This window comes from Poecilia mexicana, unplaced genomic scaffold (genome assembly GCF_051168715.1).
Source record: "Poecilia mexicana isolate PSO_F unplaced genomic scaffold, ASM5116871v1 scaffold_19, whole genome shotgun sequence".
Taxonomy (NCBI): domain Eukaryota; kingdom Metazoa; phylum Chordata; class Actinopteri; order Cyprinodontiformes; family Poeciliidae; genus Poecilia; species Poecilia mexicana.
In genome coordinates, this window is record NW_028263388.1 from 18,358,032 (window position 1) to 18,378,169 (window position 20,138).

Here is a 20,138-nt window from a genome sequence, read left to right on the forward strand (position 1 = left end):
TAAGTTAGCAGCAGATCTGCTGTTAAAAATAAATGTAAAATATAGCTCAGACGAGCTTGGAGAAAGCAGGAAAACGATCACTCTCCTCTGCAGCAGAAGTTATGATAAGAAACCAGGCTACTGGACGGGAGTGGCTCAAAAAATCAACAAGGTGTTTGCTTTCATTTACATCATATCAGCCATCTTGTTTTTGTTAACTCTTGCTATAATGTGGTGTCCTCCTCATGAGCAGAAATAAAACCTGTTCAGATAAGTTCACTTTTCGACTTGATATTTAATGTATGCTTAGTGTCCTTCAGAACATAATCTCTGATTAATACTGCATGTGTTTTTGACACCAGTCAAAACTCTTTGGCATTCTCTCTGCATAGAGAGAATGCAGGTCTAGCATTGAAAGACAGAAAAAAGGATTTTGTTTTTCAACATTAAAGTGAGTCCAAGCATACATCCAACTCAACACAAATTTGGTCTCATTAAATGAAATTTATAGTTTGATAGTGAAAGTACAGAGCTAAATCTGACAGAAACTCTGTGGGATCACCTGATTAGAGCCGTGAACAAGAAATGTCTTCACTTTATAAGTTAAGCAAATATTGACGAATCTAAATATGGATGAAAACAAAGAGAAGGTTGAATGCTGAAACTGAAGTCTGAACAACAGTACTATTTTAAAGTTGTGAGTACATTAACAGCGCAGACAGATGTTTCATTTTCAGGGTAATTGTACATGTTACAGCTACATCACAGTTATATCTGAACTCATCAGCATTTTCTCACTTTTGCTCTTAATAAAAACCTGGTATATTGTGTGAAATTGATTCCTGTCTGCATTTAAGATGCAACTATTTGACTGTTTTTACATTGTGCCCACACACTCTTTCATGTTGCAAGGACCATAAGGCTGGTGATTTACGGCCGACATATTCTTTGCCCCCCAGAAAGACATTTGGTCTTATCTGTAATTATAAATAAACTTTTTCCTTTGAAAACACATAAATATCACATTGTATCATCTGCTTACATATGAAGTGGTAAAATACTTACTGAAATGTACTTTCAGATCAACATTTTTTTTTCTTTGGTTTCTTACTTTGTATTTCCTTTTAATTCATGTAAAGCATTTTGAATTGTCATGTTGCTGAAAATGTGCTATGTAAATAAAATTACCTTACCTTAAATTATTTTTTAAAATCATATAACAAAAACACCACACAAGTCATGAATTGCATTAGTTTTATGCAGTGAACAGTTTCACATAAGTTACACCTTGAAAGCACAACATCTTTACTCCTGTAAAATTCAAGTGATCCTTATTTTGTTATCTAATAAACATGCTTATGCTGAGTGTTATAATTCATGCAGGTGTCTGTCGATGTATATTATCTGTATGACCTTAACAACATGCAACAAGAACAATAGTAATTTGACTTTAACCTTTAAACACTTAGCCATGAATTACAATCACTAATTTTTAAGGTATATCTTCTGGATTATATGGAAAGCATAAGAAACGTTGATACTTAAGTCTTAACCAAAATTCTTAAACAGATTTTTGGTCTTGACTGTTAATCTGAACATGCTTTTTATTTATATACTATTCCACAGTAACACCAACTGTACATTTTCAGCAGTTGTCCTGCAAGAAGGAAAACCTCCGTCCAAAGTCAGTCTTTTAAGAACCTGCTCCATATTTCCATATCACTATCTCTGCTGAATAAAAAGCATCCCAATCCAACTGCATAATTCTGCCACCACCTATCTTTAGAGTGTGGATGGAGCATTCAGGACTTCTGCATCCAAGACATTAAAGTCTTGGATGCTTATTTATGCTGAGGTTACATTAAACACAGGTTGACCATTTACAGATTAGGCAACCTACAAAGGCAACAGCTTGCAGAGGGGTATCAGATTAAAAGGAACTAAATACTATTGCATGCCACACTTTACAGATTTTTGTCTCCACATTTTGAAACTTTATTTGCGGTTGTAATGTGGAAAAAAATAAAAGCATTTAAGAAGCATGAATGTTTTTGTATGGCACTGCATTTTATAAGGAAGTGACTGAAGTTCTGAGGCATTTTAAGATTCTGTATAGACGAGAGGTTTTTGCCAAAAGTTACCATATAATTAATAAAGCATCAGCAAAGAGTTCTGAGAAAACTCTGAACTTGGATTAAACATTTTGAAGCAGCACACCTTACAAGTCCCTTCCCTTAGCTCTGTGGTACACTACAGCCTTCCTCCCACAGCGGACTCTGTCTTGAACGTGACAATTTGGCAGTTTTCCTGTAACATAAGGTTGAACGTCGATGAGTGTTATTGATACTACTAACGCTACGTTTACACTGCAACCCTAAGGGTGCGTTCACACTGCAGCCTGAAGTGACCAAATTCAGATTTTTTTGACGTAATGCGACCTGTATCCGATCTTTCCATGACAGTCTGAACAACACTGATCAGATTTTTTTCAAATGCGACCGAGGTCACTTGAATTTGTGGTCCTAAATTTAAAACGAGTGGGATGTTTTCAAATGTGACTCGAGTCAGTAAGCCAAGTCACATTCATCCGCCTGGAACATCATTGATACTCGACATACGTCACTATTCTGCGCCCTGAAACACGCAAGTGGGAAGAAAAACAACAATCATGGCGGACTGTAATAGGATTAAGTTGATAATGTGCTGGCTCCAGTTGGAAAACAACCTCAACATCGTAAGAGACGCTCCGTCATTAGGATTCATGTTTACTTCCGCAAACACTGAACAGTACTTCTACATTTTTCTGGCGGTTGACAAAACACAGAGAACGCTGTTACTGCGCCCTCTATTGCTCATGTGGGATCATTTCAGGTTGTTTCCAGTTCACGCTGGAGATTACAAGTCGCAAATATATCAGGAAATGTGAATGACCACGCAAAAAGGAAATATAAAAACAGATAAAAACCCATAATAAACAAACAACAAAATCGAATTTGGGTCACTTCAGGTGACAGTGTGAACGTAGTCTAAGACTCTCCTCATGGTTGTTTCTGACGAAGAGCAGTTTATTTCTGCAAGTGACAGCAGTAGTAGCCTGAAGAGCTTGATTTTTTTCCACAGATTTGCACATTTGTTTTAACTTTGCCTGTTTTTACGTCACTAATTGTAATTGTTGAGTTTCAATTACTTTGTTAGTCAAAGTGAACCTGCAGCTACATGAAGAGATGTTGTTTTCTCAGATCTCAGTAAGATTAATATCAGGATCATTTCGGTAAGCCTGATTTTGAAACCCACACTGAGAAGACGACAGATAAAAACAAAATGGCTGCCAAGACATACAGAATAGAAAAAATCTTGTCTATTTTCTTGGCGACTCTGGTCCAGTAACCATCCTTCGTCTCTTCAGACTCTTTGTCAAGGACACTTCTTTTAATCTCTCTGAGCTCATCTGAGACTTTCTCCATGGCCAGGAATAACTCAGTCAGTTGGGTGCTGCTGCCCTGCAAGAATCAGAGTCAGAAGTTATAAACCAGGTAATGGGTCATCACATTGCTTATCACAAGAGAATATCTAATTATCTGTTTTTTTCTTTCTTCAACTACACGCTTTGTAACTTTTCTTATGAGAACTTGAATACTGTATTTAATTGTCAACCCCTGAACAGATTACACTAACCCCTTTGCACATAGATGCTGTTTGATCGGTCAACTCATCACAGGTGGAGGCAGTGGGGGAAGCTTTTATTATTTCTGGAAGAAAGTGGAAGACAGTTGAGGGTGAACACAACAGCTTCATGGATCTGTGTATCTCAATTAACAAATGTTAAAACATTATGACAAACTACAATCAGATTGAGATTAGATTGAATTTAATCTAATCTCTTAGATAGCAGTGAAAATTGTTTGTATCTTTATAAACATCTTGGTTCTTACGAAGCTCGACACTCTCTTTCTTGCTTTCCAGGGATGAAGAGTCTTTTCCTATCAGATAATTCAAGAAAATGGTTTCCAAGAGGCCGAGCAGCATCAGAGCAAAAATCCCAATGCAGTAAATCACTTTGAGGAACAGAGAACACATTATGGTGAGAATATAGGTTCATATGGTTCATTATGGAACAAATACAAGTTGAATTTAAATCCATCATTTTTAAGTGCATCTTTTCAGCTTAGTTTGTAGTTGCATCAGTTAATGGTTAAGTGTTCAATTTAATATGGAACAATAGCTTAGGAAGTCAAACAGCTAAATTGATAGATTAACGTTTTGTCTTCCATAAATGTATTTGTATTTAATTGCGTCACAAGCTAGATCATGCAAAGAGGCACCTAACTGAAAAAGGTAATAAATTGAGTTTTCTTAAATTAAAACATTTTATGGGCAGTAATGCTAGTGACTCCACAAAGTAAAACTCAGTTATTAATCATGCAGAAAGAAACCCTCCGTCAAAAAAGTAATGAGAAATCTTAAAGTTTGCTATAAGCCACTGTTGGCAGGGGACACAGACAAGAAGTGGAAGAAGGTGCTGTGTTCAGAGGAGGCCAAAATGAAACTCTTTAGCCTGCAGGATGCTGTTCGTACTGGGAAGCCAACATTAAACATTGTGTGACATGCTGTGCAATGCTTTCTTTATGAGGGGATTGATTACATATGCATTTAAAATTGTGCATGTTTGAAAGTTTAAAAACCCTTTCACATTTATGCATTAAAGATTAAACATTAAAATATGAGGTTGTGACATAAAGCGAGGAAAGGTTTGATGGGTAGGAAACCTCTGCAGGTCACCGCATGCTACCTGGAGACTCCTGAAATTTTTACCTATAAGTGGAATCTTGCTTGAGGTACAAGGTAGAATTTCAATGAGAATCAGCTGCATCACTGTAACAGCAAGTAGCACCGTGATCTTGAAACTAATCTTATCTGCACTGCCAGCTGACATCAGGAGGGAGGCAAAGTCCAGACACAAGAAGAAGAGGACAGGCAGCAGGAAGTTGACGACATAAAGTGCTGATTTCCTCTGCATGGTTATCTGTAAAAAGGTACAACATAGTTAAAATCACTTCTGTATGATTATTTTCAATTAGCTACAAAGTAGGCAAAAATAAGAATAGCAAAAATTCTACATAAAAATTATTCAATTTGTCTCTTAAATCATCCAAAATCAGGCAGAAAACAGTGTGACTTTGCTCAGCACAGAGTACCGTATTTTCCGCACTATAAGGCACACATTGAATGAATGGCTTATTTTAAAACTTTTTTTATATTGTTAAGAAAACAAATTTAAAATAAGAAGCTAGTTTTAAAACTTAACATGTCTTGATTCAAATGGCCTAATTGTGGTTTTAAAATCAGTAACATATTCTGGCCTATTGACCTTTATGTTACCTGTAGTTACAGCAGATGGTTTGCTAGGATCGTTTGAACTGCCTTTTGTCTGTGTGGGAAACAATACAGTAGAAGTTCTAGCTTTTCACACTCATCTGTGAAAAGCCGTAAACACAGCAGGAGTTCCTGGCTTCAGATAAAGGGTCAGAGATAGCTCCTGGTTGGAGGAGCAAAGATACGCCTTATTTGAATAAATTAACGATAAGAATACGCCTTCACTATAAAACTTTCCACATGGAGTAACAAATCAGATTTTGCTCTTGCAACTTCTCCAAAGGCGCCTTTGCTTTTTGTTGTTGTTTCCATCTTTTGTCTTTTTCTCTCTCAGGTAAATTCATGTGTTGTTTGTGCTCTGAGGTTTCTGATGTTTTGTGATGTGCTTTTCTGGTGATAGTATGCATTTGCCTTGAATAAATGCTGATTATTGTGACGCTGTTATCTCTGTGTGATCTCAGTCTTTGCGCACAGCATTTTTCTGAACCCGGGCATAAGAGAGGATTTAACAAGTCAAAAGGTTTTTAAAGTTCAAGAATTTCTCCTCTCTTAACAATATATAAGGCGCACAATATTATAAGGCGCATAGAATAGAGCAGTGTTTTTCAACCACTGTGCCGCGGCACACTAGTGTACCGTGAGTGATCGTCAGGTGTGCCGTGGAAATTATCCAATTTCACCTCCCGTAATTTCTGGACTATAAGCTGCTACTTTTTTCCTACACTTTGGACATGCGGCGTTTCTGTGGATTTTTCTTCAACCACCAGGGGGCTCTTTAGCAAGAAGTGAATCATTGGAAGTCAAAATAGGAAATCAAAGAAGAACGCGCCTTTTAGCTAACATTAGCTAACATTACCTGCATCCAACAGCTTTACTCAACTCAGTCGGTTAGTTTGTCAGTGGACATCGAGGTTCTTACATTATTATGAAGTCAACTATTTAAGTTTTTTGTGTTACAGTAGTAATACTTATGTGTGTTCTGATATATCATCTTAAAGGCAAACCGACGTATGAAATGGATGAGCTCAATCCTGATAGGGTTCCAGTGCTGAATATGAGTCACTGCGGGGTAAACGCCACATCAGACCGACATGGGCGTCAATTAAAGAGGCGATACAGCAAGACCATCAACAAGTTACTGAGAGTGTTTTTATTATTTACCCCAGAAGAGGTAAATAATGAAAACAGAGTAGCGGAGGCAACAGAAGAGGAGCAAGTTGGAGAGGCTGAGGAGGAAACCCCAGGAGAGGAGCTCAGCAAGGCTGCAGACTCTGAAGAGGAACAGGAACCATTTGTGTTGAAATACAGTAGGAAGTGGCTGTTTTCTCTCATTTAATAATTTAATGCATTAAACATTCATGAATCGTTTGATTCAAGCACTTCAAGTTGCATATAAACAGGTGAAGTAATGAATCACATTTTAAGTAAAAATTTGATATTTAAATATTTCAGGTAATAAACATACATGTAATGAAAGATTTTTAAATAAATATTTTATTTGATTAAAGTAAATTATATAATCAGACATCTGTCAGGACACTGGGTTTTTGGGTTTATTTTGCTTTTCATTTTATTTAGCTTCATGTTTTAATTCACTTTAGTTTAGCCCTTCATGGTCCTTTTGACATTATTAGAGGTATTTAGTGTAGTTAGAATTATATTATTGCTTTTCCTTATTTGTCTGAGTCCATGTCAAGCCTTCTTTAATGACTATAGTTTAATTCTAGTATTTTATCCCTCTAGTTATTCATTTCAGCCTCCCTGCAGCGTTTCTAGTAATGTTTATTTCTTAATTTGATCACCATAGGTTCAGTTATTCTTCCATGTCCGAGTCTGTTTGTATCTTTCTTTAGTAATTCTAGTTGGGTTATTTTTTGTTTAGATCTTCTAGTTTCTCTTGCTGTGTGTTCCTTAGTTCTTATTGTTAGATCAGCCTTGTATCTATTTAGGTTCGGTTATAGTTTCCCTCATATCTTTCTCTCCTAGTTCATCAGGTTTTCTTTACTCTTAGTGTCTTTTGTATTAGAGGTATTTTTCAGTTCCCTGTTTCCTCCTGTTTGTGTTCCCAGCAGATCTCCTTAGTTTCCCTGTGGCACCTTCTCCCCAGCCCTCAGCCAGCTCCTGTGCCAAATTACTCACACTTGCTATCACTCTTCTCATTTAGGCCATTGTCCCACTACTTAAGCTCCTCTTTTTCAGTCACAACTCACCAGTCCAACCTGTTATCATGCTCACCATGTCAGTTGTTACCGTTGTTATCCCTTGTGTCTCCTGTTTCATTGTGTTTTGGATTTCCTTGTTTTCCCTGGATTTTGGATCGAGTTTGTTTATTTTGTTCATTAAAATAACATCCACATAATGTGTACTGCTTGCTGCGTTTGTGTCCACCGCCACACCACATCATGACACAAACCAGATGAAAGAGCCCATCTTTAAACATTTCATGTGTAATTAAACAATAAAGGTGACAAATTTTATGAAACAGATCACACTTTAAGTAAATATTTGTTGTATTTAACATGGGGCTGGAACGATTCCTCGAATGATTCGAGTACCTCGATTACTAAAATTCCTCGAGGAAAATTTACCTGCCTCGAAGCTTCGTTAATTTATGTTTTATTAGTTAGCGCACCGTGTTCCGGCCGGGACTTCATTTGCGTTGCGCGGAGCTCTCACTTCCGCCTCTGAGTTGTTGACAAAAGCTAAGTCTCAGCGGCATAAAGTCCAATCTTCAAGATTGGCCCGTGGGGATTTTATTGATTGATGATAATGCCCGACTTTTTATCGTTTTTGGGGAACCAATAAGCATCCTTAAAATGACTGGGGGAATGCCTGGAGTACGGCAGCATTTCTCCTCCGGGGCTGCTGGTTGAAAGCGAACGGCGGGAAGAGCGCTGAGGTGAGCGGATAGCCTGAACAGGGCGGGCGGCTGAGTAGCTGATGCTTACCGTGTAAATGTAGCTTTACCGACGAACCGCACAATAAATTTCATATCCCGGTCTGAAGAAACGGGTGGCGGAGCGCATCGTACATGGCTGGTAGATGAGTTTCTGAGTGTGACCAGTGAAGGTGTCGTAAATATCCCGTATTGCTTCCCCCCGTGTTCGTCCCCCGGTCTAACGGTTCGTCAGTCCGCTGGTCTATTTCCTCCCCTCCTCCCCATGTTCGTTCATTCGCCCTCTCCTCCCACTCCAGGCGGCATTTCCCGTATTTTCAAACCCAAAGCGTGACAGGTTAGGTGGCAAGGTGAGTTTAATTAATCTATTAAACTCACTGAAGATGAATACATAAACTAAAAGCTGGATTGTAGACATTTTTTATAAGCATATTTGTGAGCCTGCCTCTTTGTTATTAAATTCAATATAATTTCAGATTTTTCTATAACTTTTCTTCTGGTTAACTTAGAAAGTGAGCTATTATTGTTACAGGTTAGTTTTCTAAACTACAAAAAAGCAACTGTTAGGGATGCTCAAATATGAAAAATTGGACTGATATTGATATCTGATAGTAACACCGGTATTATGCCAGATTTACCAATATTTCATTTTATAATTTTTTTTTATCCGATTACTCGATTAATCGTAAGAATAATCGATAGATTACTCGATTACTAAAATATTCGTTTACAACAGCCCTTCCAGGTAAGTGAACATGTAATAAGATAGATCCTCCCTGTCCTAGAATTTTATGCTATTGAACATTATGGGTAACAAGTGATGATCATCTGAGGTAATACATTTTACAAATATTTTTTTAAAATATAATTTTGGTTAAAAAATAAAAAAGGGGTCAAAATGGAATAAAAATCTGCCTAATCTATATAGTTTAGTAGAATAATTTCACACAGATTTTGAGTTAATAGGTCACATGACCTAGAAGCTATTTAAGAAAAAATACAAAATTTTGACTGCAGAAATAGCTAAGAAATATATAAAAAGTGTTAAATTGTAATAAAGGTGAGTATGCCTCTATACAGTCTAATAGAACAATTTCACACAGACTGAGTTAATGGCACACGATTTGAAAGCTACTGTAGAAAACATTTAATCTTAAATTTATTTAAATTATTGAATATGACTTAAAATTTTAATACAGGATAGTGTGCCTCGTGTAATAGCATGAACTACCACTTTTTTATATCAGTTGGTCAGAAGTCAAGGCATTTATTTACAGGAGTGTTCGGAAATTGACGGTCCCTATGTGAACCTCCGAGCGCTTGAGGGACCAGAACAGCTGGCCGAAATTAGCGTTCATAAATCGGATCAACCTTGAGCTGAACGTCCCTTACTCCGCGGAGCGCGAATATCCAGTATCCAACTTGAAAACAACTTCACTGCGGTCGGTAACACAATGAAAACACTGGTGTTCTGACTAGTTTGTTTTGGTCTGTGGACACCAAAAATGGCATCGAGCGACGTAAACGTGATATGTTGTGGCGCCAGCTCCAAAGCTCTACAGACACCACAGTTTGAGTTGCCGATTTGTTCGGGGACCATTCGTAAAGAAGTGGTCCCCGAGTACTTTATATAGTAGGCTGCCCCAGTCGTTGTTTAACTCACGGTGTTGGTGTTGCGATATTGTGCCCAACAGCTTTCTGGGTAACACAGACCAACCGACACGCTGCCGCCGCAGTCTCCGTCTCTCTTCCCCCCGGCTTTAAATATATATGGGCTGGTCCCCTGGCAACCCTAGTCGAAGCACCCCGGATGAATATCTAAAGCCACTTTGTGGACATACAGAATGTCAACAAAACAGTCTGACTCCGGTTGGCGAAGAGAGCTTTCCGCGACAGGGCCGGGGCATGGGCAGACGATGGTCACCCTTCTCCGTTCGCACACAGCATGTTCGTGGAAAACGTGGTGCTAAATGACCTGCAGACGACCTGATTCTACGGTCGGTAGGTAGATAGATCAGTCAAACCTTAACAAACCAGCGTTCTGACAACTATCCCAGCATGCACCACGCACTTCTTCTTCTACGGGCGGAAATGAAGTCGGCGGCTGCTTACCGTAGTTGCTAGACCTGTTGTGGCTCAATATTGGTCCATATATAAGGCGCACTGTCGGCTTTTGAGGAAATTGAAGGTTTTTAGGTGCGCCTTATAGTGCATAAAATACGGTAAGTAAAATAGGAAATCGTAGGTAACCTGTCTTTGAAATACTTACAGTGTAGACAACAATGGTTTGGTTGGTGTAAAAGTAATGGACAGTATTTTCAGTGACTGACATGTTGAGAAACTTCCATTCGTATTGCATCCGGATACTCTTTTGAGACTCCTTCGTGATTAATGTATCGTTATTTTTCATGTAAAAGACTAACTCTTCATCTGTGATGAAAAAACAAACATCAGATTGATTCAGTAATAAATATGAGATTCCATCATTCAAATTCATGTGTGAACAGCTTCTGTGATTTGCATTCTTGTTTTTATTTTGTTTTTTGTTTTTTTAGAGATTTTTTCAAAATACATTTATTTATATTCAAAATTCAATTTGCCATAGAAGCCATAGCAGATGCTACAATTGCAGGAAGCTGATACTAGTAAGGTGTGCAGCTTCAGGCAGCCATGGCAGCTGACACCAGAAGGGGAGCTTGTAGCTGCCACTGCCACATCCTGGAGATGACAGCATCTGCTGATCTTCAGCACAAGTCTTTCCTTCACGTGCCACTACTACCATCTTTTTTGTCAACTGGCATTACACTGATAAATGTCAGCATTACAGTATAAATAATTAAAATACAAATAAAATATATATTTTTAAATTGTATAGGGTTGACTTTAAATGGCTCAATTATCGTATATGCCACATGTCTGATATGACACCTACAGTAATAAAACACTAATATTTATAGCATACATAAACAAGGCTTACCAGAGTATGAGATCGACCTAAAGGTGATGTTGCACCTCTGAATGTCAAAGGGGAAATTAAAAGTTTTCATCTTGCAGGTGCTGATCACAAACTTATCATCCCTGTACTCCACCCAGCCATTATTAACTGTGACAAAGGGGCTCGGCAGGTTTTTATCCTTTTCAGTCCTGTAAGTAAAGAAAAGGGTTAGGTCCAACATTAAATCAAGCCATTTGGTCAGTAGCCTCTTTCAGACCAGGAGATAACTCGACTTTCTAAAATGTTTATGTAAATTATGTCTGTGCATCACTGGAGTTAACAATTTATGGCTAAGTGGAAGTAAAATAAAAATAACATTAAAAAGTTTCACACATTCAAAACTGCACTTATATAAGATTTCCCCTAATCCTGTGCCACTGGACGGGTCTGATGATACACTATGTGGTTGGTGAAATGTATAATCCAACAGAGAAATATTGTGTTTGTAATCTGTTTTAATTCCTTCAGGGCTGGGATTTCATTTTTTTTGTTTATTTATGCATTTACTTATTTTGGTTCTATGGCAGATTAGAACTTACTGCTTTGCCACAGTTTATAATGCCTCAGTGTCCCAAGCTTTAAATTTAACATCATCATGTTTATGTAGTAGTGATGATGGATCCAAATGCAAAAGAAGCAGAGGAGGAGAGTAGATAACATTTTTAGGAAAAATACAATAAAATAAGAACTTACAAACAACCCAGAGGACATAAAAAGCAGCAAGAAAAAGAACCAGAACTCAAGCAAGGAGTGAGTTGAATATTGAATGATGAACCAATAGTCCAGGCTGATTGGCTAACAGATTGTAGGTGTGAGGAGAGAGAGAGCAGGCACAGGGGTCGAGGGAGAGCACACAAACAGGGGAACAGATAAATTAAATTTAACTGCAACAAAGAAAACTAGACCCAAGGAATAAACATGATAAGAAAGACTGAACTAAACTAAAGCAAAAACAAGGATCATCTAAACAAAAATAAGAAACACAGAACAAACTACAAACCCAGAAAAAACTCAAATAACTTAAAACATAACAAGCAGATTTACATTTCTTCAATTATGATATCAGGCATCCACAAAGATTCACGTGGAACCACTACTTTAGAAAGTCCACAAAAGTCCCCTTCATCCCACAAGAGATGGCCATTTTTCCACTCCTTGGGGGAGAAAAACAAAATGGAGTCAATAGTCTGATTCCTAATCAAACATCAGCTAATTTGTTATGTTTTCTGAGAAAAGTTTTACTTTTCTCAGAAAACTCACCATATAAATCCAAATATATGATATGAAGGACTGGTCGGCTTCTCGCTGGATAAAGAAAAAAGAAATATCAGTTGTTACACATTTAGAATAGATTGCAATTACAGTGATCCCTCGCTATAACGCGGTTCACCTTTCGCGGTCTCACTGCTTTGGGGATTTTTTTTTTGTGCAGTTTTTTTTCCCCCCACAGTGTGTTCTGCGTCCTGATTGGCTAAACAGTCGCTGCGGTTCTTCCTGTGTGCCAATAACGTTACGGTATTTAAATATAATACAGATTGGCCATTCAGGAGATGAAAGCTGAAAACTTTGAATGCCTGCTGGAAATAAAATGGCCAGAGGCAGCTTAAAACCCGACCGGAGGCTCGGTTGATGAGATCCATCGGTCTGCCGTAGATACAGCCGTGAATCTCGCGGGGCAGGTTGGAGGAGACCCTTTTGATAACACGACTCCGGATCACATTAAGGCCCGATTGATGCACATGAACATCCACTGACCTGAAAACAGGTTTTATTCTTTGGTTTCAATGTAGAGCAGGGGTGCCCAAAGTCGGTCCTGGAGGGCCGGCATCCTGCATGTTTTAGTTCTCTCCCTGGTTTAACATACCTGGATCAAATGATGGCTCGTTAGAAGGCCTAAGAGGAACATTGACAAGCTGAAAACTATCACTAGGGAGAGAATTAAAACGTGCAGGATGCCGGACCTCAAGGACCGACTTTGGGCACCCCTGATGTAGAGTATTTAATTATGCTGTGTAATAATTGTGAAAAATAAAGGTAACTCCGTGGATTTCGCTTATCGCGGGTTATTTTAAGAATGCAATACTTGCAAAAAACGAGGGATCACTATAATACATTTAGGCCAAAGGTTAGTTTAGATTTTCACACTAGATTTGATGTTGCATGTAGTTCATAATACATTCTTAAATGTGTATGCACCAAAGCAATTATTTGGCAAACAGATTTTATCATCAAACAACAACTTAAGATCTTGCAAACAGTTCTTAATATTCCACATTAAGCAACTGGCAATATGATAAGATGGGAACCACAGTAAATATGACTTCAAACACTTATTATATGAAAATAAGAAAACTAAATCTAAACCACACATTCAAAGCTAAGCAAACTAAAATGAATTCAAACAAAAATAAAAATGACAACTTAAGACTAGAACAAGAACTTACCACATCTAGAATGGCATACATCCTCATTTCAATGTAAACTTCAGTTCTAACTCCATAGTGTTCAGTAGGTCTGCTCATGGTCAACACATCATTGCTCCTGGTCAGGTTCAGATACTCTAGAACGTCCTGGTATCTACACTTAGTTTCTGCAAAAATAGAAATCCCATTGTTCTGCATCAAATTGACCAGAAAGGCAAGAGTTTTTGTAAAATTTAAAAATTGTACTATAGCATTCTTATGGTTGGTCATGACCAATAAACCGTTACATTAAATCAGTGCTTCTTAATTCCAGTCCTCAGGCCCTGAGGACCGGAATTGAGAAGCACTGCATTCAAGACTGATTCAGTTTTAGACTATATTAATAAAAGATTTCAGATTAAGCCAGTGTTTCTCAACCCTGGTCCTCCCCGCCCCCCTGTCCTGCATGTTTTAGGTATTTCCTTTCTGCCACACACCTGAATTGTATCTCTGGGTGATTAACAGGCCTCTGCAGTACTTGATGGTCATGCAATCATTTGGATCAGCTGTTCTGGAATAGAGGCACATCTAAAACATGCAGAGCAGCGGGGCGGTGAGGACCAGGGTTGAGAAACACTGGATTAAGCCATAGCATTTTTAAACTTGTATTAGGTTGTTTTTCAGAGTAATAGTAAACAGATGCAAACAGCTGTGTGTTCATCATTTAGAATAATAAATGGGATGTTTATGTTAATTTAATGCTCCCCTGCAAAAGACTGGCGGCCTGTCCAGGGTGCATCATGCCTCTCGCCCTGGACGTTAGCTGGAGATAGGCACCAGCACCCCTGCCAACCCCATTAAGGACAAGGGTGTTAGAAAATGGATGGATGGATGTTAATTTAATGCTGTTTCTAAAAATATGAGTCACCACCACAATATTCTTCTGCCATGAAGACTGTTGGCCAAACTGCTTTTAAAACAAAGTTATCCAGTAATATTTAAATTGTTTTTGCAGTTTTGTGGTCAGAAACATTTTGGACTTACCAGTTTTATCAGATCTCTTGTCAGATGTCTGGTTATTATAATCCATCATATTATAACTTGTGGTATTCCCATCTGTCATGGAAAAAACACAAAATTATCTATTTGTAAATGATACATTTCATAATCACACTTTTCATGATTAAATGGTACAGAAATTGATTAATCTATGCTCAGATAGAAAAATGCCAAGCAGTAGCATCCACTTTTATGTTGACTAGATCATATGACAAATTTAATGAAATGTGACTTTAAAAAAAGAAACAAAATGGCTGCAATGAATCTGACAGTAGGAACATTAATTGATGATGATAATTACCATTCAGAGAGAAACCATTAGATTACATTTCCTACCTTTTAGTTCTGTGTAACTCTGATTAGATTTCAACTGCTTGTCAAGATCATCTTGTATTTCCAAACTGAATGTTAATCCACCTGAAAACAGAGATCATACAGTGTTACTTTACATTACTATCCATTTAAAAAAAAAAAAGAAAAAGAATGTTGAGAATGCAGTACTGGGCCAGTGCTGAGGGGCTGTGCACATCAGCTGTCTGAGGTGTTGGCAGACATCACTGTCGTCTGTGCCCACCTGTTTAAAGACACCCGTATCGTCCCTGTCCCCAAGTGCTCCACAGTGACGAGCCTGAATGACTACCGGCCTATAGCCTTAACATCGGTAGTCATGAAGTGCTTGGAGAGGCTAGTCATGAATCACAACAAGGACTCCATCGACGTCACTGTGGGCTTCCATCAGTATGTCTACAGGAAGAACAGATCCACTGCTGACCCCATTTCATCGGTGATCCACACAACCCTCACCCATCTGGAGAGCAGGAACTCCTACATCAGTCTGCTCTTCCTGGATTTCTCCTCAGCCTTCAACACCATCATCCCAGAGACTCTGGTGCAGAAGCTCTCCACCTCCTTTTCACGCTACTGACATATGACTTCTCGACAAGACACCCCAGCTGTCATATAGTGAAGTTTGCCGACGACACAGCAGTACTGGGACCCATCACGAAGAGTGATGAGTCCATAAACACAGAGGAGGTGGAACACCTGGTGCAGAGAAAATAACCTCTGCATCAATGTGAAGAAGACCAAGGAGATGGCGGTGGATTTCAGAAGGGATAAGGATCCTCTTCAGCCCTTGTACATTGCAGGAGCAGCTGTGGAGGTGGTCTCCAGCTACCTGTACCTGGGTGTGCATATATCCAGTGACCTCACCTGGAGTACCAACTCCTCCTGTCTGGTCGGGAAGGCCCACCAGCATCTCTTCTTCCTCAGGAAGCTGCAGAGAGCTGGACTTGGGAACTCAGTCCTGAGCAGGTTTTATTGCTGTGTGATGGAGAGCGTTCTCTGCACCTGCATCACCGTGTGGCACAGCAGCTGCACTGCTGCTGAGAGGACGGCTCTGCAGAGGGTGGTCAAGGCTGCACAGAGGACTGTGGGAAGCAGCTTTTCCTCCACTTCGGAACTCTACACAGCACGATGCAGGAGGAGGGCGCTCCTCATCATGAAGGACTCCACCCATCCTGCACACAGGCTGTTCCAGCCGCTCCCCTCAGGCTGGAGGCTCAGGAGCATCCAGAGGAAAAACCACCAGCCTGAGGAACAATTTCTGCCCGTCAGCCTTCAGACTGCTGAACTCAAGCTGCACCAAATGGAACTTCTCCACATAGTTACACGCAGACACATAACTATTTATATATAAAACTATCACTTAAATTACTTAATTATTCATTCATTTATTTTTATTTAATTATTTATTTATAGTTCTTTTTTGTATGTTGGTAACTTCTAAATCTGGGACTTTAGTGCAAATTTCGTACCACAAACCCAAGCTGGTATGACAACAAAAAATCCTTGAATCCTTGTATGGTGGTTGAATGCAAATGTACGCCACATTTTTCAGATTTTTAGGTACAGAAGAATCTGAAAACCAAGGAACTGTTCATGTTATTTCACAATAATTCCCAATAATAATAAATAATTCCTTTCTCACCCTCCGCGGGTGGTCTCTCTTTCATCCTCTGAGCTCGGGTCCTCTACCAGAGGCCTGGGAGCTTGAGGGTTCTGCGCAGTATCTTGGCTGTGCCTAGAACTGCACATTTCTGGACTGAGATGTCTGATGTTGTTCCTGGGATCTGTTTGAGCCACTGCTCCAGTTTGGGGGTGACTGCCCTGAGGGCCCCGATGACCACAGGCACCACTGTGGTCTTCACCTTCCAGGCCTTCTCCAGTTCCTCTCTGAGGCCCTGGTATTTCTCCAGTTTCTCATGCTCCTTTTTCCTGATGTTGTGGTCACTTGGTATTGCTACATCCACCACAACGGCTTTCCTAGGTTCTTTATCCACCACCACAATGTCCGGTTGGTTCGACATTACCATCTTGTCTGTCTGGATCTGGAAGTCCCACAGGATCTTAGCTCTTAGCTCTATATATATATATAAATTCCCATTTGTGTAAATCTTTAATAAGAAAAAACAAGAATCCAAACTTACAGGAAAAACAAGTCCAAGGAGTAAACATAAATCCAATGTGGAGTCATGAGGGAACCAAGAAGCAGGAACAAGGAAAGGAAAGGTGACTAGAATATCAGGGAAGTGACAAGATGAACCGGTAAGTTGTGACTGAAATAGAGGAACCAAAGTACTGGAAAGTGGAAACAGCGGTCCTGGTTTGATGAGGTAACTGACTTTAGGTGTGAATAGTTGGAGCGGGAGTCAGGCTAAGGGGGGGAGAAGGTGGCACAGTGAAGCAGGGAAGATATACAGGGGAACACAAAAGAGTGAGGGAGGAAACACAAGGAGCTGGAAATTATTTTAATAATAAAAGAAACATTAAGACTAAAGGAAACATAATAAACTAGAAAGAGACAAAGACATGAGGGGAAACTAAGAACCAGACAGAAACAAGGCGGATCTAAAAATAACAAGAACTAAAGAACACATAGCTAGAATAACTAGAAGGACGAAACAAATAAATAACATACCCAAAATCACTACAGAACATAGACTTAGACATAAAAGAATCACTAAACTCAGAGTGACAAGATAACTGGAAACAATATGATGGACTGAAATAAAGAAACACAAAATGAGAAAGTTGGTAATGACTGGAAAAACAAACCAAAGAACAAAAAAACTAAAAATTACAAAGGTCAGAGTGCATCACTGAGTTTCCATGAAAATCCAAACTGGACGACCACATTTCCTTCCATAAACTAAACAGCAGAAGGAAAAAGGTGAAACTCTTCCTGCTCTTCTAACAGACATTCAACAACAATCGATTGTGAAATTAGGAGAATAAAAATTTAATAATCTAAATCTTTGATTTTTTTATATTTTAAGTTATGCCCTAGATATTTCTCAGTAAACTCCTCATTCACTGTGCAATAGATGAAGTTTTAGTGGTTGCAGCAAATAGCATTAATTAAAAAAAAATAAAAAAAAAATCACACTTTAATTACATAATGAAGAAAAGTACAGCATACTTTGCATTATTAATAATCATATGAGCCTCGAACAAAAATCATCTAAGCTTATCTGCAAAGAGCAGAAAACAGATGAATGCAAGAATCATGGCTCAGATCTGAGGGGAGCTTTCTCTTCTCTGAACTGTTTAAAGCTTTTTGTGATGATATTACTGTCATACGAGGCCAACACCCTCAGCACTTCTCATCAATTTACCATCATTGTTTTCTTTCTGAAAGTGTTCATTTATAATTGTCATTGTGGTCAGCAGCACTTTGCGAAATCAGAAGATAAACTGATGTACGTTTTGAGTGTTAAGTAGACACTTAAACTAGAAAATAATAATACAAAGCAAATATTCACAATATTCAACATTAATGCTCTTTCACTAAGAGGTTAATCTACAGAGACATTTTAATGCAAACATTGTTTTAAAGAGGTTTATGCAGGATTTATAACTGACTTATTAACATATAGAGACTGGTTTAATGGCTTCTACTTAAAACTACAGTATGTATTTGCTTTAATTGTCAGCTGCTGTTGAATCATTGACAAGATGAAAATTCTGGTATATTATATATAAAATAAATTCCCTTCTCACCCTCCGCGGGTGGTCTCTCTTTCATCCTCTGAGCTCGGGTCCTCTACCAGAGGCCTGGGAGCTTGAGGGTTCTGCGCAGTATCTTGGCTGTGCCTAGAACTGCACATTTCTGGACTGAGATGTCTGATGTTGTTCCTGGGATCTGTTTGAGCCACTGCTCCAGTTTGGGGGTGACTGCCCCGAGGGCCCCGATGACCACAGGCACCACTGTGGTCTTCACCTTCCAGGCCTTCTCCAGTTCCTCTCTGAGGCCCTGGTATTTCTCCAGTTTCTCATGCTCCTTTTTCCTGATGTTGTGGTCACTTGGTATTGCTACATCCACCACAACGGCTTTCCTCTGTTCTTTATCCACCACCACAATGTCCGGTTGGTTCGCCATTACCATCTTGTCTGTCTGGATCTGGAAGTCCCACAGGATCTTAGCTCGGTCATTCTCCACCACCTTTGGGGGTGTTCCCCACTTTGACCTCGGGGCTTCCAGTCCATATTTGGCACAGATGTTCCTGTACACTATGCCCGCCACTTGGTTATGTCATTCCATGTACGCTTTCCCTGCCAGCATCTTGCACCCTGCTGTTATGTGCTGGACTGTCTCAGAGGCCTCCTTGCACAACCTACACCTTGGGTCTTGTCTGGTGTGGTAGATCTGAGCCTCTATTGCTCTGGTGTTTAGGGCCTGTTCCTGGGCGGCCAGGATGAGGGCCTCTGTGCTGTCCTTGAGTCCAGCTTTCTCCAGCCATTGGTAGGATTTCCTGATATCAGCCACTTCAGTTATTTGTCGGTGGTACATCCCATGTAGGGGCTTGTCCTCCCATGATGGTTCCTCCAGCGCCTCGTCCTCTTTTCCCCATTGTCTGAGACATTCGCTGAGCACATCGTCCATTGAGGCTTTGTCCTTGATGTATTTATGGATCTTGGATGTTTCATCCTGGACAGTGGCTCTCACACTCACTAGTCCTCTGCCTCCTTCCTTACGGCTTGTGTACAGTCTCAGGGTGCTGGATTTGGGGTGGAACCCTCCATCCATGGTTAGTAGCTTCCGAGTCTTAACATCCGTGGCCTTCATCTCTTCCATTGGCCAGCTAATTATTCCGGCATGGCATCTGATTACTGGTAAGGCATAGCTGTTTACTGCACGGATCTTGTTCTTGCCATTGAGCTGGCTTCTCAGGACTTGCCTTATTCGTTGGAGGTATTTGGCTGTGGCTCCTTTCCTTGTGATCTCATCGAGGTTGCCATTTGCTTGTGGTATTCCCAGGTACTTGTAGCTGTGCTCTATGTCTGCTATTGTTCCTTCTGGGAGTGAGACCCCTTCTGTGCGGACGACCTTCCCTCTCTTTGTAACCATCCGACCACACTTCTCTAGTCCGAA

At 39.6% G+C, this 20,138-nt stretch overlaps 1 pseudogene; it reads right to left on the bottom strand.

Moving 5' to 3' along the window:
* Nucleotides 1–52: 52 nt before the first annotated feature.
* LOC106910738 (5-hydroxytryptamine receptor 3C-like) lies at nucleotides 53–18,638 on the bottom strand (annotated as a pseudogene).
* Between the last annotated feature and the right edge of the window lie 1,500 nt (nucleotides 18,639–20,138).